This window comes from Anas acuta, chromosome 5 (assembly GCF_963932015.1).
Source record: "Anas acuta chromosome 5, bAnaAcu1.1, whole genome shotgun sequence".
NCBI classification, from domain to species: domain Eukaryota; kingdom Metazoa; phylum Chordata; class Aves; order Anseriformes; family Anatidae; genus Anas; species Anas acuta.
Genome location: NC_088983.1, coordinates 2,477,705 through 2,500,801, shown reverse-complemented (window position 1 = coordinate 2,500,801; position 23,097 = coordinate 2,477,705). Strand labels below are relative to the sequence as shown.

General features: G+C 44.9%; 1 long non-coding RNA gene across 2 annotated transcripts in view; it reads left to right on the top strand.

Annotated features, from left to right (window-relative positions):
• Positions 1-23,083, top strand: part of LOC137856648 (uncharacterized) — a 28,683-nt gene extending 5,600 nt beyond the window's left edge. Inside the window, exons 2-3 of one of the 2 annotated variants that reach the window (XR_011096683.1) lie at positions 15,953-16,236; positions 23,035-23,083. This is a non-coding gene — a long non-coding RNA (uncharacterized lncRNA). Of the gene's footprint in view, positions 1-15,952; positions 19,026-23,034 lie in introns of those variants that run through there. The other variant, XR_011096682.1, reaches the window with a different exon arrangement.
• The last annotated feature ends 14 nt before the right edge of the window (positions 23,084-23,097 follow it).

The following is a 23,097-nucleotide window of genomic DNA, read 5'->3' as shown; positions in this document are numbered from 1 at the left end:
ACCAGGCAGGCCATGGGATTTACCCATTCTTTGTGAGTCCTGGGATTGTGGGAGCTTCCCCAGCCTCTTGGGGGCACATCAATCCCAACCAGAATCAGATGGAAAACCTCCACCTATCTGCCACTTAGACCTGGGCCAAGAATATATTATAACATCAGGTGTCCACTTGCTGTTTGACATCTCTTGTTCCAGACCAGCCAGCACCTGGCAGTACAGCAGTGAGCAGCTGGGTGCTGCCCCCCCTTCCCAGTGCTGCTGTGTTATCAGGTGATGGCCCAGGGAGAGGGCTTAATTGCAGAAATAAAAATGAGTAATAACACAAATGCTGAACCACCACCGATGTTATTTCATAGCTGAGCTCTATGAAGACTTGATGGTTAGAGAGTAAAGATGCCCTTTGCATGGTTGTGACCAAGTGTAAGCTCCATAGCTGCGGTGGCAAGACCAGGTTTAGTATTAGCAAAAGCAGATCAAATCACACCGGTCTCCCGTCAACCTCGTATCAGAAAAGAGCTGAGAAATGCTGGTGCTTAATATGGAACAAAAGGCATGTGGCTCCTCAGGCATGTTATTGACTCTAAGTTTGGTCTCATTAACACACATCTCATTTATATATATATTTTAAAGGAAATCTTTTAAAATGTTATTTGTGCTTCTTTTGGACTTGCCAGGGCCTGCTGAAAAGTGATGCATCCCTAAAACGATGACATATTCCAATAATTCATCAGGCCCAAATCACATCCTGATGATGTATTATATTAATACATCATCAGAAAAGCAGCTTTCTGATCAGTGGAGCTTTAATGATGTATTTGTGTGAACTCTGAGCAAAAGGCCATCCTTCTGCTGATATATTACTTAATGGCATAACCAGACCTGCTTGGCAGATGTGTGCTGTCGAAAGCAAAGAACCTGGATTTCCTAATGTGAGCTGGAGATAGGAGCCAAAGTTGCATCTCCTATGTGTGCGTAGTGAAGTCAGGACAAATGATAGAGTAAAGCTCCTCTGGAGTCCCTGTTGTCTGCAAGCTGATTTAGGGACTTGTACCAGCTGAACTGAAATGCAGGCATTAAATGCTACTTGTGTTTGCTTGAGCTGGGTAAAAGGCACGGGATAATAACTAGCTTAAAGGCTGTTTTTTCTTGCGGCCTGGAAAACAACAGAGGAAACTCTGTTAATCTTGCATTTATGTGCTCACTGGTCTTTCAGCCAGATGGTGTGGAAGGTGTTCAGTACTGCAAAGTATTTAATTCAGCCTGATAAAATGTTTTCCTCTATATTATTCCTGTGATGTTTCTTTTAGGGCAGTTGAATTGCATCTTCTGCATGTCTTCTGTGTTTTACAGACCGTGTTAACTATCACATATAAGCTGGGACTAGTCTTTGAAACACTTTCATCGTCATGCTGTTGTGTGCTTCTCCAGAAGGGTACTGCCCCTGGATGACTGGTGCACTTTGCCAAAAGACAAATTTCTCTTGGTAGTACTCCTCTTCTAGGACTGCTCTATTATTTATAAATTTTTAGCAATTCTTCTCCAACTCTCAGAGTTCAGAGGAGGGTTTGTATGTCTTCCTGCTGTGTCTGCTGAATTATAAAGAGTAATGTTAATCCCAAGAGCAATTGGAAACTTCTGTCTAGCACAGGAGTGACTCATGGGGTGGGGAGGAGGCTGACAAAACCTGTAACACTGATTCTTCAGTGGGACTGTTTTTTGGCAGATAATTCTGCTGTACTGGGCTTACATGGCAAGGGGTTGCGGGGGGGCCGTAGGGATGGCCTCTGTGAGCAGAGCCCAGCAGCTGCCCCGTGTCAGATCAGAGCCAGCTCCAAAAGGGAACTGCTGCTGGCCAGAGCCAAGCTATGAGCAATGCTGCTTGTATCTCTGGGAGGGCAGATGTCAGAAAGGGGAAAAATAAATGTGCTACAGAAGCTGGGAAGATAGGAGCGAGAAATGTGAGAGGCTCAGCCCTGCAGCCCCCTGGTGAGTGCAGCAGGAGGTGCTCCAGGCATGCAGCACATGTTCCCATGTGGCCTGTGGAGAGGTCCCTGGTGGAGCAGGCTGTCCCCCTGCACCCATGGGTCCCCCATGGAGCAGATCTCCACGCTGCAGCCCCCCCATGGGTGGAGGAGCCCCCGGTGGAGCAGGGGGATGGGTCCTGGAGGAGGCTGCGGCCCATGGAGAGCCCCTGCAGGAGCAGGCCCCGGGCCGGAGCTGCAGCCCGTGGAGAGGAGCCCACGCAGGAGCAGTTTGCTCCTGGGAGATGGACCCTGTGGGATGGAGCCATGTGGGAGCATGCTTGAAGAGCTGCTAGCCCACATGGGGTCAGTTTGGGAAGGATGGCATCCTGTGGGATGGACCCCACAGGGAGCAGGGGCAGAGAGGGACCGTGAAGGAGACGAAGCGTTCTGGACTGGCTGCAGCCCCAGATCTCCTGACACTGAGCCAGTTTTGCTCATGACCGTAACTGGTGAGTGATCTCCATGTCCTTATCTTGACTCTTGAGCCCTTTTCCAGCATATTGTTTCCCACAGTTCCTTTGTGGAGGGGGAGTGGGAGCAGTATGGAGGAGTAAAGCTGAAACCATCTGTCCAGCCAACAAACTTTCTCCCTCTTTGGGGTTCAGTTCTGTCTCTCCTTGTCTCTGCTCGGGGTTGCTCCTGGGATAAGTCATGATCCAACAGCTGCGTTCAGCAGCTGCCTCACAGCAGAAGGGCATCCCGTAGCATGTGGTAGGCAAAGCATGCTCCACATGGGCTGTAAGGGACCTTGGGGCCATCTCTTGTCAGCTCAGAGCACCAAGTGATGGGAAATATGGGGAGAATTTGTATTGGATTTGGCTACTTTTCTACCAGACTTGCCACTTTAAAGTATGGCTAGTGACCACGCAAACCCTACTGGTTTTCCAGGAAAGCTTTTTAGTTTCTTGGAGATAATCTTCTGAACTCTTTGCTCCATGGGAGCTCACAACAGAGGGATTATTCTTGTAGGCTCCAGGCCAGGTAGTAATGACACTGTAAAATAGAAGTAACACCAGCAGCTGTGTGAAATCTATCTTAGTTGATTTTGATTGAGCTCACTGTTGTGAGGCACTACAATGCCCAGAATCAGATCTATATTTCAACATTTCTGGAGAGTTCGTGCCCCCGCCTCCTGTTGTGTGATGTAAAGATCCTTGTTTGGAGCCACACTTCTCATTCTTTGCGTCTCCCCAGATGGGAATCTGCGTGCGACATGGAGCTGTGTGCTCTGCTCTGAGCTGATCCTGTGAGGAACTGTACAGAAAGGGTGTGTTGTAGACACCCAAGTGGTGTCTTTTGTCTGGATCTAAGTAGAGGAGAGGGGATAATGGGCCCTGGTTGAAGTTTTGGCAGGTGACATTGATTTTTTTTTTTTCCCTTGTCAACTGATGCAGTCACTCCCACTCCATCATAGAAGGCCACCAGATTTGGTCAGGCATGATTGCCACCGGTGAAGCCACAGTGGCTGTCTCGGATCACCTCCTTGTGCTGCATGTGCCTTGACGTTGCTTCCAGGAGGATCTGTTCCATGATCTTTCCAGGCACAGAGGTGAAGCTCACTGGTTTGTAGTTCACTGGGTCTTCCTTTGAAAGGATGGGAGTGATGTTTCCTTTTTTCTAGTCATCAGGGACTCTACCTGACTGACAGGCCTTTTCAAATATGATGGAGAGTGTCTTGGCAACTACATCAGCCAGTTCCCTCAGGATGCTGGGATGCGTGTCATGTTCTCAGTGTATTAATGTAAATGTTCTTAGTATACTGTAACCTGTCACCAAACATCAGCTGAGGTGTGACAGCAAGCTATATACGTGCTCTTACTGTGCAGCGAAATCAAAATAATACCACTTAGTTCTTTGTCATTGCAGGATAAGCTCAACAGCATTGGTTTTCATGTGGTGTTGGTCAAGGTTGCTTATAAAGGAAAAATCACACTAACTCAGTAGCTATATGGTAATTTAGAATTGTAGAGTTGGAAGGGATCCACAAGGATCACTGAGCACAGCTCCTGGTTCCACAGAGGACCACCTGAAAATCAAACCATATTTCTGAGGGCACTGCCCAAATGCTTCTTGAACTCAGCTTAACAAGCTCAGGTCAGTTGTGTCTCAGCCTTGTGAAATGGAATTGTTTTTTTTTCTGGCAAAGCACAGGTGAACTCAGACTTATTAGTATCTATTGTCCCTTCAGACATACCATTTTTTTGAGAGGTACATACAGTGCCCACTGAACAGCACTTTGAGTGTGTGCCCAGGGGTGTGTGCTCCCCAAGCCTGCAGTGGGAGGTGGCCTTTCCTCCAGCTCTGGAGCTTGTGGGTGGGATGGAGTGCCCCAGATATATCAGTGTCAACCCATGCTTACTTGCTGGGGTGGCCTGGGCTGGTTAGTTGTGACCAGGGCTGTGTTGAGGCTCCAGTTAGAAGCAGACATGCTGTGTGGTCTGGTGGTGCTTTCTAGAGAGGCTTCAGATGTACTCTAGCAAAGGCAGTGACATCCACCTTGCATCTGGGCTTGCTTAAGGAAAAAGCAGAAGCTGAACACCCGAAGTAAAGAAGGGCTGCATGCTGTCAAGTTGTCTGTGTCAATGGTAAGCACAGATGTTGGAGGACATCATATGAGCAAGCCTGGCTTCCCACTCCTGTGCAGCAATGCCCTCTGAAAACCACCGTGATCGTCCATCTGGAGGTTGTGGTCTAATGGTTGTTGCAACCATGTTCCATCATATTCTATAGAAAGAATTATATTCCCTTTCTATTAAGAGCACTTCTGAGGACAAAAATGACTGTGAATATTTTGGGAGTAGTCCCAAGCGGACAAGATTTCTTTAAAAGACTTTCTAAAATTTTTTTTTGTTTAGGTCTCTCTTCCTTGCTGGCAGTTGTTTGAAATCATGAAAGCCAGACCCAGATCCTGCCATAAGGAACAGACGTGGTGATTTCTGTGCCCTTTTGCCAACAGGGGAAGGAGACAATGTGAAATGCAGTTACGTGGATGTGCAAATGAAGTGCATCTCCATATCTCAGCTGGATAGATTCACTTTAAAAGTTCATGATTATTTGTCTGAGTGTGGACAAGAAAACGTCCTTACTCCTGGACCTCCTGACGCAATTTCTCTGAACTGAGCCAAATCCTTGTGTGGAGTGGGATTCACTCACCCTTCCTTAGATAAGTTTTAAGTGTCTCTACGTAGGCTAGTCACCTTGGGTTCACTTACAGTCAATGGAGTAGAACAGTTGCCTTCAAAGAGTGATTCATCTCCTCTTCCAGCTGACGTCTAAGGTAAATCAGATAAATCACCCCTTGCTACTGACTGGCTTTGAACTCCAAGAGTGAGGAAGAGCAGCAAAGTTAGAAGTGTAACTGTTGGTCATGTGAAATTGAGATACATCTTACCTGATTTTTAAGTTCCATAAATATCACAGATACCATGGCATTTTGTACCAACAGAGGTTTACAACATCTCTTTAAAAAAATGCATCAAAGCCTACCACATCTTTTTTTTTTTCTCTAAAGCTTCTCCCCCCCACCTCCTTATGTGTTCTCCCTAGACGTTATCAGCAAAGTTTTTCTCTCTTATTAGAGGCTCATTTTTCTCACTAAACTGGCTCCATGGGCTGACTAGCATATAATTGAGCCAAGCAACAGTTAGTGTGAGTAACCTATGACTGAGCCCGGAGCAAAACAAGAAGGGAGAAGATATAGCTGCCACTGAGTAATTCCTGTTCCTCAACAAAACAGGAGATAAAGAAAATGTAACAGCTGGGTGATGAGTAAGCAGAGGCATTACCAGCCTCAAAGAACTGGGAAGATAATTATAGGGGGTCCTTTGCTCAGAGCAAAGGAGAGCTGAACATACCCCTTCAGTGGAGGGTTCAGATTCCCTGTATGGCAGGTTGTTGAGGCTGTGCTTCCAGGGACTGTCTGTCACTACTTACTCTGTCCAGCTCTGTGTGTATCCCAGGGTCACCTCTTAGAGGATGGCATCTGTTCTGTGGTGGTTGCCTGATGCTCACTTAGCACTGTGACAATACAGCTGAAAAAAAAGTGCATCTGATGTTTGGTTGGGCTCTGAAGTTCCCTGTTCAGCTGGGACAAGAGGCATTGAACATGCTTATTGCATTGCCCAGCCATTGCATACACTAACAGAATGTCTTGTTTATTTGTACATATTCTATTAGTAGATCTAAGGATCAGTAGAAAGTCAGTCCAACATCAAGCCAGGTGTTCAAAGTTGTTTTAATGCTAAGTCAGGTGTCATAATACAACTGCTTGTTTTCATAGGTGGTCAAAGAACTTTAAGAGGTTTGATGACTAACAAGAGGTTAGTCTTTGCACACACCTAACAAAGGGACCTGGCTTGATCTGTGTGAAACAAGCTGTGAGTGAAGCACAGTCAGTGCAATCACACTTCCCTGTAAAGTACTGTCAGGAAGCCTTGGGACAGCAATATTGCTCATTGGTTTTGTTTTCTAAACAGTGGAAAGGATCACACAGGATGTACGCCACTGCCTAGGCATCATCGCCATCAAGGATGGGCTGATTTCCATTGCAGTGACAACGTCTGGTACTCTGGAAGTGCCTCCCACTGAACGGTTGAGAATCATTTGAACAGTCAGGGGATGATTTAGGTTGGGAAAGACCTTCAAGATCAAGTTCAACCGTTGACCTCACCTCCTGAGCCCAAGTGGGGACTTGTCCCTTAGAGCCACATCCACACATCCCTTAAATATCTCTACTGACTCCATCAGTTCCTTCGTGTCTCATTCCAATGCTTGACGGCCCTCTCCATGAAGAAATTCTTAATATTCAATATAAACCTCCCAGGCACAACTGGAGACAGCTTCTTGTCCAGAAAGAAGAACACCAACTAGGGACCTGGGAGAGTGGGCATGGTCAGCACTTTTGTCAGAGACTGGGCACTCTGTTTCTTGTTATTTCCACTACACACTCTGTGATGTGTTTCACTTGTGAAATTTGAACTTTGAATTCTTCAAAGCTCTCACACAATATTGAACAAAAAACAGATGGGATATAAAGTTAAATGAAAGTTTTTTCTTATCTTCTTTTTATTGATGACCAACAGATGGTGGGAAAAATATTAGGCAAGTCTTGTAACTTCGTTTTTGAGGTTATTCTTCAGCTTTTAAGTAGAAAATCAAAGCTCGGCTCAAAATATCCTCTGCACAGTAGCATATATTGCAGTGTAATGTCATGACAGGCTAATTGCTGATAAACACTATGAGCTAGCAATGATGGATGGGGCAGAGAAAAAGGATGGAGCAGATGACCTTGGAGCATTTGAAGGTAAAAAGACACAAAGGCTCAATTATTCCTTTCTCTGCGCTCCCTCTGGTACCTTGATACTTGGTAGTACCATTATAAATTAAGGCAGACCTTGGATCTGTTTCCCAAAGCAGGTTTTCTGTACACATTTTTTGGGGGAGTTGTCTTTAGGGAATCTCAATGGTAGGCACAAAGTGTCAGTAACCTACAGGTTGATAGAATGATCTCATAACAAATCTGAAGAGCAAAGAACTGCTAATGGTCTTATCACACAAATTACATCAATATCGAGTAAAATTGGAATATACGGCGGGTCAATCCGGATATTCCTATGCTAGCAAACTCCTTTCTGAACATGTGGAGGCTATATTTATTATTACTACTCCGTGTGTTTTACCTTGGGGTAGACTTCTAGAGGATGCTCTGTGAGTGTAATTGCAGGATTTTACCTCCTGTCTGTAAAGAAAAACAACAAAATAAATAATAGTCCCAAACAAAAACCAAAAAACCCACCCCCTTGTTTTTTTTTTGTAGGGATACCATCCTGAAAATTGGACTTTTGGCAAAAAGCAAACAAACATAAATTGTAGGGATAAGAGCTTTTTTTTTTCTTTTCTTTTTTTTTTTTTTTTAAACTTAGTAATAATTAAGTACCCATGTAAAACTGATGCCCAGCATCTGTTCCAGTTTTTCACCAGTACACTCCTTGGAGACTTGTGCCAGGAAGGGTCCCAGGAACATGCTTGACCCAAAGGCTGTGAAATGTCACTGAAAGCAGTTGGGACGTCAACTTGCTTGAATGATTTGATGGAAAGAATCCTGTTGATAGGAATAGATAACACAACAGTGAAGACTCAGCATCTTGTCCTGCAAGTGATGTCTTTTAATTTCCCGAATTCAAGTTGACAAATGGATCTGTACCATGAGAGCTGTTGTGATTGCTTCTGAAATGCTTTCCCAGAGCCTAATGCACCTGCTTGGTGAGAGCCTCCTGGAGTACAGTTTTATCTAATTGTGACGAGGACAATTATGAAACGCATCCATTACTTAGATTGCATGAGTCCTGTCAAAATTGGGATCTATTATGTGGGGAATGATACATGCATCGGATACTTCTTTTTTTAGCAAGCTCGTTGGGAAACCGTAGCAGATGAAAGGTAGGGGCTGGTAGGAGAGATCCATAACGTGAGGGAATACAGGGCTCACGAACACTCTGCTTTTATGCTTCATCAACAATTTTATGCTTATGTCTCTGTTACATGATAAAAACTTAGAGTGCTTTAATTAAAATAAAGACCACAAGATGGGACTTGAGTAAGAAATGTATTTATTAACATTATACTGACTGTACCTAGCTGTGATTCTGGAGTTTTAAAAACATGTTAATTACCAGGTTTCCTGGTAAAGACAACGTGAAAATTTATATATTGCTTGTAGAAGCATATGTTATTTTACAGCTTCTATAATTGTATGATCCAGGTAGGAAAAATACCTTTCTAACTACAAAAAAAAGTTAAGATATTTGAAAGGCAATTCACAAAATGGTTTTAGTAATACATATTAAAAATCATCTGTGTTTTGTTCAAGTGAGTGCTTGCTTGTGGCGTTCTTGAAATAAAGAATTGGTTAGAAAAATGGAGTCACATACAATGTGCTGTAATCAGTATGGACTTGATGGATAAGAAAATTCTGTGTCTGAGTTCTGTTCTTGCGGAAACCTCAGCTGGTTTCAGTGCAACATCGATGTGCAGGAAGGCAGCAGCAGCAAAGTGTAGGTCTGGAAGTTTGTCTGTGTTGTTAATGACCTCAAATGGAGCAGAGGAGAGCGCTGACCCCACCTCGGTGATCGTGCTGCTGCTTATCAGGCTCAGCGTCAAATAAACCTTACGAAGATTTAAAGCCTTGGTGCTAAGGGTCCAGCTGGAAATGCATTTCTGTTACGCATTTATAGCAACGTGATATTGCCTGTTAACCAAACGGGATTTAAAACACTTGAGCCATTGCGAGATGCAATTTTCATGGTCTAATACTAATTTTCATTGATCACTTTTATGACACAATCATTGTCTTTGTAAGACTCGGCTTTTACTGCGGACTTGATGCCACCACAATTCGGCAATCTAATAATATGTGAGTTACTAATGGGACAGCCTCAGGGTCTCTGCGTCGCCGTCCTTTAGGGCTGGTGTGCGCTGATCATCAGCCTCCTCAGCTCTCAGGAACGCCTGCTGCATTCGGAGTTCAGCTACAAAATATTTATGGAATCTGATACAGAGGTAAACTGAATTCACACATTTGGGATCAGCGCTTTCAAACGTGAACAGAGGTGGTGTGAACACGGCTGGACCTGGAAGGGAATTATTTTCTCTCTCGCTGGAAGAGATTTAATGTGAACAGTAAACAACGAGTGTATATCAAACGCCATAGAGGAAATGGAAGAGGTTTTAAATCCTAGAGTGCAGGCGACAGTTTTACTGGGACACACACAGGTCAGGAAGCTGTCTGATATAAACTGGCTGGAATTGAGGAATTTATAGAAACGCTGGCAGAAAATCCAGCCTCACCGGTAGCTTTGGAGGTGGTCGACTCTGTGCACATGACCGGTAGCACTTAATACACTCTCTCCATGTATATAGATAAAATCTGGGTGACAGCTGCGCTGATATAAAAGTTAAATCTCATTAATGGACACCGTATTTTCTTCTAACAGTCTGAAGTTTTAAATGCTGTCATTTACTTCTGGCTGGTGTAAGGAGGACAAGAAATGCATGCATTAAGGTTTCTCTGCCGTCACCCTTCTAGGCATAAATATGTGATAGGAACTTTTACCAGCTGGAATGGCTCTGCTGACAAATCATTAAATCTTCTTTCTCTGGAGTTAAACATTTCATCTCTCCTGGCCGTGGTGAATGAGTGACAACTTCTCCTGGATGCTAGTCAGAGGGAAAGCACAGGGCTGCATCCTCCCCTGGCATGTGCTGGCAGAGCTTCGTGGGTGCTGCACCAATTTCCATCGGCAGCTCCTGGCCCAGTGGCTATGAAATGCTCAACGTGAGCACTGGGTGAAAATAGCCGAATGGTTTTCAGGAAGGTGCCAGAGAGAAAAGCAGGCGGTGCATCCAAAACAGTCCTTCCCTTAATTAGTGCTTCAAGTGATGCCAGGCCGTACGATGCGTGTCCCATTCTTTAGGATTAATGAGCAGCTACCATTACATTTTTATCACTTATGGCTTGGCAAATATGCAGGGAAATGAAAATGCTACGGAAAAAATACAGCTTAAAACAAGTGCTATTTACTAAAGAGATAATTGGTTACATGCAGCCTCAGGTGGAGGCATTACAGTGGCTGCTTTTAATCAGTTGTTCCAACATATGTTTGCAATCCTGATGTATCTATGGGACTATCTTGCTGTGACCATGACTAATTACACACACCAATCATGCATTGCTTTTGGTTATAAACCAGCTATCGAGCTAGAAAGTGCTGATACAGAGTGAAGCCTGGAGTTTCGCAGGGCTCTGAGTCTGTCAAATTAGTGTGGCAGAAGTCTCTGTCCTGAGCTTAGAGCTGCTGAACTTTAACTTCTCTGTAGCATCTTCCTCACTTCAGCAGGTGTCTCCATGGACCAGGTACTTGCAGCTTTATTTTTCACCTGCTCTGCTCCATCTTGCTCAACTCTGGGTTTGTTGTTTGTCTCCTGTGCATAGGCTTTGGATCTAGGGCTGCTTAAGGCAGACGTCTGCAGCTATTAAAATGTTGTCAGGGTGTGTGTGTATTTTTTTTTTTTTTGTAAGATTGAGTCCTGAAGCACAAAATTTCAGCGGAGTGATAGTCTGTGGTTCACTTAAGGCTTTTTTTTTTTTTTTAAATAGGTCTGCTGTGTGGGAATAGGCCCAGGATTATGAGCAGGGTCTTGTGTACATGTGCAGCACCCTCGATTGTAACGCGTGCAGTAAGCAGAAATGAGAGCTTGTTGCTCGTGTACAGTTTTTTTAATATCAAAACAGATGGAATCTGTCATGATCAGCTTTAGGAACAAACTAATTTAGATCCTCTCTTTTCCTTTAAATAACTCGAGGGGGGGGAAAAAAAGAGGATTTATTTCACATAATCCTTCCAAGCAGAAGATTTATGCATATATACGTATAAGCTTTGTTTTGTGAAGATTAAAAGCTATTAATAAAGGATCAAGAACACTGAAGTTAGCAAGTGGCCGAAGGAGAAATCCCTTCCTGCAGTGTTCTAGCAGCAAAAGTTGCTCACCCAGATATTGCAGGTGCTCGTCCAAGTCCCTCTGCCTGCACAGAGCTGAGCCCCTGCGTCTGAGGATGGGGATAACCATCACTGCTGCAAAAATACCTGGTGAGCTTGTGCATGCTTGGTCTCTTCTGCTGACCCGGAGTTAATAAGTGAAGAATCACATTTCAGCTGAGCATACGGCTGTGCATATTGTTTTGGGTTGTCTGTAGGGATTGAAATCTCTGATGAAAAAAGCAACACCTCGTTGCTTCCTGCAGATAGGATGGAAACCGGCAGCACCCCTGATTTCCTGGTAGCCCAGGGAGGAGGAAAGTGTTTTGGGTAGGAGAAGTAGGCAACAGAAATTGCCACAAACAGAGGCTGGAATTAGGTTTTGTTTTCTTTATTTGGAGAAAACAGTTCAATGACTGACTCACCAGATCTAAGACCGGGGGCTGTTGTGACTGTGGTCACCACCTTCACGTTGGAAGGAGCCAAGCACCCGCTCTTCTTCCTCTCCCATTTCTCTTTTTTGACCTGAGAGAGTTTAGCAAATTTTTACTGAGGTTTTAGTAAATTCAAGTTCAATTCTCCAGTAGTTTCAAAATACATCCTTTGGTGAATTTTCTCAAATTTCCTTCTTTTAGTTAGTAAGTGAGCATATAGTAGTGATTTAATTTTGAGGAGCCACTAGGCATAGCAAAATCATGATCTGATTAATCTAAACTAATCAGCGCTGTGACAACTTTTTTTCCCCACACTGAATGCAAATCCTTGGTAACACAGAATTGGGATGCTTGAATGGATCTAGAAATTATAAAATAAGAGCATGTGCAAGCAAAACAATTACACGCCTATGGACTGAAACCCCTTCCCTCCCTGATGAGTAAACCACACAATCTGAAACAGAAGAGGGAAGGCACTACCAGGCTAGCTTTTCAGCTGCTCTAGCTAGGTCTCTTTTATCAAGAAAGATGTTGATCTGTGCCACCTGAGGGCATGGGGGAAGGAGGGAAGGTGTATGAAATTTTTATAAGCTTTCCCATAAACACCACAGTTTGTCTCTGTTTTTCATTTGGAAGCACTAGGGATTCACGTCAGAGTTTTGTGTTTGGGGTCTGCAGCTTGACACCTCAGCTGCTCAGAGAAGGTGCCAATTTGGCTCTTTTAAAGGTTGACTGTGTGTATATAATCTTAGGTAGATTTATTCTTATATTAAATGACGACAGGTTAAATTCTCTTTCAGCTTCTCTGCTGGCCAGGACTAGTGGGATCCTGTAGAAAAATGATTGGAAGCAGGGTCAAAGCGAGACATGCAGCATTTTCCAATGAAATGGAGGAAGATTTCATTTCCATGGAAGATCTGAGATTCAAGAAGAGCTCAGTTTGCTCTTTCCCATCTGTGAAACAAATTACCTGAGAAACCTCTTAGTTTAGACTGAAAGGCAATGCAGCAACCAATTTGAATAGATCTGTGATCCCAAAAGAACAAATATAATATTCAAGAGGAGGTTTCTCCCATACATTGTTAAATGGAACCCCAGCAATGTGTGTGAACTGTTCAGGGGGACCCTTGGTGCATGCCACTTCAAAAAAGGCCAAAAAAAAAAAAAAAGCCATGATGGCAAGTACAGGTAGGTGTTGAAGGGAAGGTGCCGTTTCCACCTAAAGTTTAGGTGCAAGCAAGTTATTTTTTTTATTCTTAAAGCACCCAAATTCATCTGTGGAACTGGAGTGTTGTGACCGTCTATCTGTTGTCACTCTTTCAAGACGTCTTTCTGCCTGTAGGTAGGAGCTTTAATGAGTTAAGAGGGAAAAATGTTGAAGGAATGGAAGTGAGTTCCCACTTGCAGACAGGGCTGCACAACTTCAGCAGCATGGAGACACTGGCTTTGCACTGCTTTATCTCCCACAAGGAGTTTCCATCATCCTCAGGCACGGGGCAATCCTAAGAGCTTGTGGATAATGTCTGAGAAGGGTGAAAGCCGTGCTTTCTGTGTGCTACTGCTGCAAAGCTCCCTCCTGATCTGCTTGGGCCCTGTATCAGGCTTGTCATGGATTGTCACATGTGTTTTCTGAGTTGTGCCACTTAGGTAAGCCTGCTGCTTGGGATTTTTTTGCAGAGTGGAGCTTTACAGGGCAGGTGAGTGAAGACATAATTGCATATAGGGCAAGATACGAAAGGGGTTGAACGGAGGAGTTTGTGTGTACACATACATCTACACAGGGACTGGGAGATGGGGGGGACTCTCCACCAGAGATAAAGGTCTGGAAAAGGATCAGGCTGCAGGGTGCAGCAGAGAAAAGGACAAACTAGAGATGGTATCAACCAAGGGCAGGGAATAAAGGTTCAAAACATCATGTTGGCCAGAAGTGTGATGATAATCGAGCAGATGTGCCGTATGTGAAACAAAGCTCACTCACTTCTGGCCTTGCTCAATCCCAGGAGCTCAGCCCCAGTGTGCGGCACTGCTGCTGCTCAGGCAGGACTGGCAGGTGGTGCTAATTAGGCTGGTGTGTTTTATGATGGTACTATTAAGCAGGGTTATTTATACTATCATACTTCTCATTTTATCACTTGCTGACTTTAAAGCATTCTCCTTTTGGATAATGAAGCTCGATGTTTTCGTACCTCGCAATGTCCCATTACTCCATGAAGACACCGATGCCGGTAAGGTACGGCGAGCTGACAGTTTTATTCATTGACTGCTGCTAAATACTCATAGTCTGCATGGAGCTATTATGTGTTGTACTTTAGATAATGGGCTGTAAATAATAACAAAATCGAGTTGCTGAATGCCCTTATAGGTGACATTAAGTTTCATGAAGATATACGTTAAAGCCATGCAGAAATAATTTCCGCAAGACAGCCTTAATTTTCAGCCTCAATTTCTAAATATTGCCTATTATGTTCCATGGCCTCTGGAGATTACATTTTTATTCAATGGTGACAAATGAAATTTCTTTTTAAGAATATCTGTTCACCAAATAGGCCTGCATGGTATTTCTGTGTCATCCTGGGAGCCCCGGAGCAGCCCACCTGGCTGCCTCACCCCCATGCAGCAAAAAAGCAGGAGCTTTTCACACTAACAGCAGAAGATTGGTGAAAGTTGCAAATCTGACCCAGGATCATTTTATTTTTTTCCCTACTAAATGCTGATGGACACTTGTTACCAATTATCAGTGGGAGTTATCAGCCTAATAGGTTTCATCCCTCTGGAGGGGCTTAAAAAATGCTTGCTTTCATAGGTAGCTTCACAAAAAGATCCTGACAAGAAGGAAGCCCCCTTGAAGGCTGTTATGCCAGTGGAGATGGCTGCTCCTGCCTTCCTCTGCTGAGTGGCTGGGCTGTTAGGAAATGCCATGTTGCCTTGAACTGCTTGTCCTTGCCTTCATACTCGATCTTTATTACTGTGCAACGTTAAAGAGAGAGCTTCAAATTGTAGCTGGTAGCAGCTCTCTAAACAGGGCTGTTGGGATGCAGTAAGAGCAGATCTGTCAACGAATATGAAAGTAAGTGAATAAGAGGAGGCGGCAAAAGAGCTGAGAGAGGAACAGAGGATGTGACTGTGGCCAGTTGTGATCCTGCTGGCCTGGAGGTGTGTGCAGGCAGAGCGCGTGGAGCTAATGCCTCTGGCAACACAGCACATTGGACAGGGTAAATATGTGCAAGGTGAAGGGCTGTTCTTGGGAACACAGGGCTGGAAGATCTTACCTGGTGCTGGCCTTCAAAGAATGTTGTCTCACAGGTCACCTTTAGATAGATTAACCCTCTTTTGGAGGTGTCCTGGAGAAGGAAACAATCTTGTGTGTTACCCAGGTGAGGAAAATCCTGACCTTGCTGACTTGATTGCAGAATTCCTCCCAGCTTCACTGGATTCAAGGTTTTACATCTATAAAGTTTCTCATATATAGGCATACACACATGTATATACAGGCACACATCTGTCAATTCATCTATACACACACAATAACACACATCACCATCTGCACACTGTTTTCTCTCTAACCCTGTCCTTGGGGGACCTCGGATCCCCCCCATAACTAAGTTCTTGTGCCAAACACTTGTTTAGTTTGGTTTCCCACACATTCCTGTCTTTCTCTCATGGGTCTCTTAGTTTCTTATGCGATGTCCTCATTTTCCAGTTAATGTAGTAGTTGCTTGTCTCTCAACTCCTCTTCCAGCCGCCTTCTGCCTTTGGTACCCATAAGAAGGCATCAGATAACTGAGTCTTGCTGATGAAAAGGAAACGTCCAGTAAGTCTATTGTGAAATACAGCTTCTTGCAGTAGGTTTAGGTGCTGTTTCAATGGCTTTGTGCTGCTGCAGGAAGCAGGTGCTCAACGTCTTTAAAAAGTTGTGAATTCAAATAAAAATAAATCTTAAACATTCTCTGATCTTTTGTGGTAGGCTCAAAGGACTGATGGCTCTGTGAAGCAGCTGAACAGTAAGGAGAACAGAAGAACAGCTGAACAGCAGAGAAGTCAGAGTAGTCATCTCAATGAACAACCAACCTTTGCCCGTGGTGAAATAGGATCTCATGAGAACAACGTTTTGTGATTTCTCAACTTTCTACCCACCTACCACGCTTTGAAGCTAACACTTTTGACTTTTCTGAAGCTAAGAACACGTAGCATAATCCCGGTACAGGAGAAGGCTTCTTCAGAATGTGATTACTGCTCCGTGCCTGACGGGTATGAGAAAGTGTCCTGAAATGGCGTGGCCTCAGCTCTGGGCCATCTCTGGGAAGTCCCAAGTTGTGGCTGAGGACAGGGTGCTCCTCCCGTTCACACACGTCAGTCTTACCTCTGGAGGCCAAGCAGTGTAAAGAGCAATTTGCTTAACCGTAGCTGGTGAACTTCAGTGCCTCCATGTAAAATCCATGCACGTAACGACTTCATACACATTTCCAGAAGCTAACGCCTGAGATTTGGCTCATTAAAATCCAAATGGCGCGCTAGTAAAATGAAGTCTACCGATGTACCAGATTTGTGCACTGGAAAGTGGGATTCAGTCAGATCTCCCAGTCGTTTATGAGCAATAAATACTCAGTAGCTCAGGATACATGCTTTCCTGCTTTGTGCAGGTTTCTGGAGGGAAAACCTTCTGTTGCACACAAGGACAGCTCTTGCTAGTGCTGAGGACACTCCTGTGGGCAGCATTTGGTGCAAGTGGTGTTAGACGTGCAGCACTGACCTGCAGCAGCCCTGGGGTTTGATGCACCACTCTTCTATACTAACTCCCTTAAAAGCAGCTGGAACAACCCACGTGCATCATCTTGCTTGTGTTTTTGTGTCCTGAGAGTGCTTCCTGCAGCTCAGCTGAATGTGCAGAGCCTCTCGGTGGAGAGGGGAGTGCCACCAGGGAATAGCAGGGAACGGCTTTTCTGCGGTGGAGCCGCCAAAGTGGCTTTGTTCCGAGTGCTTTGTTTCAGTGCTTCCTGAATAGGGACGATATTACTCGCAGGCTGAAGAGCTTTGCCGTTTGGAGCGTAAGATGGTTTAGAATTGGGCCCAATTTATATGGAATGGGTTTATTTCTGCAGTAATGGCTTCTTCTAGGATAAGAGGGTTTATAGCCCTTCCCTTTGCAACCATTGTCGCTCTGACTAGGCTGTCTAGACAGCTCGGTTTTCAGGCATATTCACCACACTGTGCCTCTATAGTGGGTAATAATATGTCAAAGCCATAATATTGCCAGCTAAGGCGTGCTCCGAAGGGGGAAGTGATTCTGCCTCTTCTTTTCACAGGGAGGAATGGAAAAAGTCCAGCTCCTGTTAGTGCTGTGCAGGAGGGGAAGGTCCATGGTCTGCTGCTCTTGTGGTCTGTGGCTGGGGTCTTTCAGACCTGTCTCTCCCTTAAATGCACGCTGCTTTCCTCGGGAGCACTGCAAGAAGGAAAAGAGCAGGGAAGCTTTTAGCTGTCTACTTCAAATAATGAGTTATTTAGAACAGCTTTCCTTCTTGGGGGAAATAGCTGGTGATTATGCTACGAGATTAGTTGCCCTCAGGAAAAGCTTATTCTGTTTCCTTACCAGTTCTGGATTCCAGGTCAGACAGGAGATCTTCACAAGCCTCATCTTGTTTTGTGTGCCCTTTCCTTCAAGGACACTTCAGAAGCATGGAATGGTTTGCTTTGCATGACCTGGCCGAGCTGAACACCACGGTGAGGTGGTGGGTGATGTTTTCCCATGCTTTGAGTTCTGTAAGTGCATGTTTTTACTCCTTTGACAGCTTGGTGAGAAAGAAAAATAGTGTAGAGGCATAATTATTTCCAAGTAGGTGCCCACTGTGCCCTTCTGCACAGCCTTTGTGCTTTTAGGGAGTGTTCAAACAACTTCTTTTAGCTTATATTAAAGACATTTGGAAATGAAGTACAGAAGACGCTATGCAAATAGATTTTGGAGGAAGGCTCCTGTTTTTTAGACTACTTACAAATATACATTGCACAGCTCTGCTCAATAAAATTAATCATGGATCCGAAGTTTTACCACCTGCAATGGGATTTCTGCACTTCCCATAAAAACAACTAGTAGAGTTTAGGATTTGCAGGCCTGTGACCTGCAAACCCCTTGGTGAGCACAGAAATGCCCCAAAGCCTTTGGATACCAGCAGTGGACTCTTGGCTGTAGAGCAGGGTGCAGTTTGGAGTTCACACGTGGGCTGGGTTCCCAGTGCTCCCTCAGTATGTAGTGGGGGGAAAAAGTAGGTACTGCTGGGATATATCCCCTTTTAGGCACTGGAAAAGTGGATGGTAACATTGGATGTGATCCATCTATTCTGGATCACTGACTCGAGTATCTCTGCCAAGGAGACTGTGGCACATAATCCCTTTCAGAAAAAATCAGACTGTAGTTTAAGACTCTACTGCTCTTCAGAGAGGCTGTTGCAGCATCTCTGCTTTGGTGGCTAAAAACTTTAATTTCTAGATTAACTATATTTACAGGCACTTTCAGATCATTTGTTGTTATGCCAAAATCACTCTGTTTTAAATGCATATTTCTTTTTCTGGTAGTGATGTTCTGAGGTTGTTGAGGCTTTGTTTTATAACGAAAAGCAAAAGAAACGCTTGTGGTGGTTTATAGCTAAAATGAGGTGGAGGTGAGACTTCAGGGCATCTCATAATCTTGTCGGGAACCAAAACAGGCATTCAACTGAAACATAGCACTGCCTTTGATCTGGGACACATGGTCTTGAGTTGCTGAGGTCCTCTCTGATGGTCTCTCCTGGCCAGCTCTCCTGTATGCAAGGCAGAAGCAGAGGCAATGTCCTGTTGCTTAACGATGCAGCCAAAATCTCTGAGGTCTCTTAAAGTTCAAGCACTTCTCAAACAAATATCTAGTGTTTGATTTTGGTTACCAGCAGAGATGATGCTGTTGCCCAGCTATCAAGCCTCTGCCTATTTAAGGAGTGCATTAACTGAAGGATATACATAAATCCCTCTTGAACAGAATCAAACCCACGGTGATTACACAAACCCAGTCATCCACTCCCTCGCATCCCCTGGGAGCACCAGCATCTGGCGTCGGCGCCTGCTCTGAGCAGAGATGCTCTCACAGCCTACAAACCATCATCCTGTGCTACCTCTCTGAGTAATACCAGGGCTAAGGATTGATCTGGCCCCTGCTTAATGTTCTCTTAGCGAAAGTAATTAAAAATTTCCAAAAGTAAACCAAATCAAGCCAATTAAACTGTAATGTGATCAAGGCTTGACTGAGATTTATCATCTTTTCCGTGGCTTGAAATGCTGGCAGCTGGATGAATGCAGCAGCAGTGATGAGTGTGCACGTGTTAGATGGGACTTGACTTAAAGCACAGATCTGCGTGAGTAACTCAAAGCAAAAAAAAAAAAAACAAAAAAAAAAACACAACACGTTTGAGGTTTCTTCATTTCTTTTCAGCTTGTCAGGGGATGTGAAGTCCTGGACAGTTTGTGGCTGTGGTCCAGGATGGCTTTCAGACCTAATCCCCTTGAAGCAGGGGCTCTGTTCATCTCAGGGAGGTTATAAGCACTATTCATAGTAGTCTGGGCAACAAGGAGGGATCTTTTTTTTTTTTTCTTTTTTTCTATCTCTCCAGGTCATATAACTGTATATACCACATGTCCAAAAAGAGTTGGTACAGAGTTCTGTATGGATGGACTGAGTCTGAAGTAGGAAGTCTTCTGTACATTGATAAGAAACCGTTGCACCTCCCCATGCTGCAGGATGCCTACAGGCAGGAGCCACGCTGCATGGTCAGATGTGTGGCCCTATTGAACCCCTCTTGTAGCTGAATGGGGAAACCAGCAAAACAGACTTTGACAAACAACACGTGTTGTTTCTTCTGCTTTCCTTGTGCCTTCAGGGGTGAGGAGGGTAGAGAAGGTATTTCAGAAGCTTCCCTGAAATTAGGGAATTCCTTCCTCTTCTTAGTGCTTTGTGTTGTAGGTGGATATATTTTAATTTACATTTTGAGGGTAAAAAGAAAGGTTGCAGGCAGTTTTTATCAGAATGAAGCTGAGATCCCTTACAATGCAAAATCCAGACTTACAACATGACTTTCTCCACGGCATCTGAGCATGTTGATGTTTAGTCGGAATAGACTTTGCAAGAGGCCTTCTGATTTTGAAGGACAAATGTGTTTTTGTTTGAGCCTGAGTAAGGCTACAGCTTGTGATGTCCCAAACACATGCAGAAGTCACCTGCCTGCTGGTGCCCTTCCAGGCCAGCGGTGGCTGTGCCCAGGACCGTGCAGGCATGAGGAATTGCCGGCTCTGAGCACAGTCCTCGTGTTGGATTAGTGAAAGGGGTGAGAGAAGCCCAAGGTGATGGTACTGAATCCATACACCATGCAGGATAGCTGTGTGTAGGGTCTGTCCTACAAACACCCAACCAAAGCCTGCTGAGGACGCTGTGTGTGTTGGCCTAGATGTGCAGCCTCTGTCCCCTCCCTCCCATCTGGTACCTTGCCGAGCTTCTGGGGCATTTTCCGTCTGTGCTGGGCACCTCGCTTGTGGCTTCTCGTGTCTAAAGTTAGGTCTGTGTTGGAGGAGGGTTGGTTTTCAGCTCCTCGTTCCTTAAATACCCTCCAGAGCTATGGCTGTGAGACGTTAACAGAAATTAGACCTGTCAACTGCAGACAGGCTGAGCGTTACCAGGAGTCCAATAACTTGGATTAACGTTTATCTGCCAGAGGTGCTCTGGGTTGTCTGAGTGCCTTCCCTCCCTCATGCTCATTTTGGTGTGCTGAAGGTGTAGGATGCAGCTGTGTCCTTCCTGGGCAGTGACCTGAGGTGCAGATGGGCCCATCCCTCCTTTCCCAGTCCTGTTATCCTGAGGAATTCAGTGCCTTGAATGAGGCACTGGCAGAAGAAATTATTTAGGCTTAATCAGTGTTAATTTCTTCAATGTTTATTGGCATAGAAACTAGAGTGAGGGTCTCCTTCTGCCCAAATGTCCACACAACGCTTGGTGTAATGCTTCCAGACTAGGTGATGTAGAAAGGGTTCAGCAGCTCTGAAAGACTGGGGGAATGTCCAGCCCCAGGAAGACATTGTGCACATGATGATCAAGTGGTGATGTAGAAGAGGCAAATTCCTTTTTTTCCATGAAACAAACCCATTTTGCTGGATAGAGCTCTGAGCTTTGGGCTAAGCAAGGGCAGCTCAAGAAGAGGGAAAAGATGCTGCAGCTTTCTCCAGTTCTGCATTGCTCAGGGATGTGTGGAACTGTTCGGTCCTGCCCAAGTTGTGGTAACCCTAAATGTGCCTTGAGCAAGTCTTTGGGAACCAAGAAGACTTTATTGGTGAAAACACAGCCAGTAGAAGGCCTATGCTCCTTTTTGGCTGCGTGGTAGATGTACAAATGTTATGAAGATCTGCATGTTGGATTTCTCTCCTGTTATGCAAGCAGAAATCTAGCCTAGCCCAAATTTACTGGAGTGCGACTGCTCTCTTAGCTTGGTACTGGTTGTTCTTCAGTCCTACTCAACTGCCCCGTATTTCTCTATTAACTGTATTTTTTTAAACTATATTTCTACATTTCATCCTCCAGAACTTGTAGTGAGCATGCAGAGCAGGGAGCTTTGCCACATAAAATATTAGCGAATTGCCGAATGCTCTTGAATGCAGGCTGGGATCAATTTGCAGCACGGTTCTTGAAGTCTGACAGCTCTTGGAGGCTTGCAATAGCCAGATGTGTGTGTAGAGCACAGCTCCAGCGTGTGCTACTGCTGCTGACTGATCATCTCAGCATGCCCTGGTCCCTTGCAATGCACTTGACAGGTATTCCTGTTCCTCCTAGTGAGTGATTAATGTCTCATCTCATGCAGCCCACCACAGGTGTCTGCTTCACGAAGCTTCATAGGGATAACAAGGCCTTAGACACCTAGAGAGGATTGTTCTGGGATGGAGCAGTGGAGCTCTGGGTAAGTCCTCGAGTCTGCCCTGTGCAGAAGGAAAGGAGATGGTGTCCTGTCCTGGCTGGTAGCTCAGGGGCAGATCTTGCTGCCCAGCTACTTCCTTATCCATCCGAATATCTGAGGGCTTCATGGCCATAGCTGCCAACCTGTGTTGGGCAGCAGGCTGTTGTCAGAAAAAGAGGAGAAAGGAGAAAACTTGGTGCAAACCAGGTTATTGCTCTGCAGGGATAGGGAAGTCTGGGCCAGGCAGGTGCATTGACCTTCTGCTGCAGTCCCCATGCATTTGAAAATATTTTAGTTCTGGAAAGTATCTGGATATACTTCAGGCAGTAAGATTTGCTTGTTGATCCACTGCCTCATGCAGTTCCCCGAGAGGCAGCGGGGGTAGAATTGGAAGGGTCAGAGGGGTATGGGCTGTGCCAGGCTCGGTGGCACTTGAAGTGTCCCTCTTATACTGAGCTGACACCACCTGGAACTGCAGGAAGCCTCCCGACATCTCAGCAGTGCAGACACAATCCCCCAGGTGCATTTTGCTGCTCCATCTTTTAAGGCTGACTGAAAATGTTGCTGGTGGGAGTTGTTTCCATCTGTTTACCAAGGGTATCCTCAATGGGGAAAGCTGATTTTGGGGAGTGCTCAGTGCAAATGGAAGGAACTAATTAACTGGAATTAACTGGGATGCTCACATAAGTGTCTAGGAGCTATTTTTGTAAAGATGAATGCTACACTGGGGGAAATTAAGGTCAGAAGTACAGGAAAAAGTAGATACGAGAAGAACTGATAGATCTGCTGATGGTGAGGGCTTGCAAAAACCCATCCACTCACTGAAGGACAGGCTCCTCTTGGAGTCCAGTATCCAGGACCGTGAGCTCACTCAATAAATTGGTCCTATCCACAGACAGCCAAAGCCTGCCAGGAGGTTCCTCAATCACCTTAGCATTGGGACTTGCTGCTTTCCAGTGTCAAGAGGTGACACAAACAGACCCCATGCTTAGCCTCAGTGTGCTGGGGATGAGGGAGGGTGACGAGTGTGGCTGGTAGGGAACACAAAGAAGCCTTTTCTCTGCTGACTTCATCAACAATTTCTCCACAGGAATCCCAGGGCTGTACCTACGCCAAAACCTCATCAGCAAATACCTCATTTGCTGAGGTATTT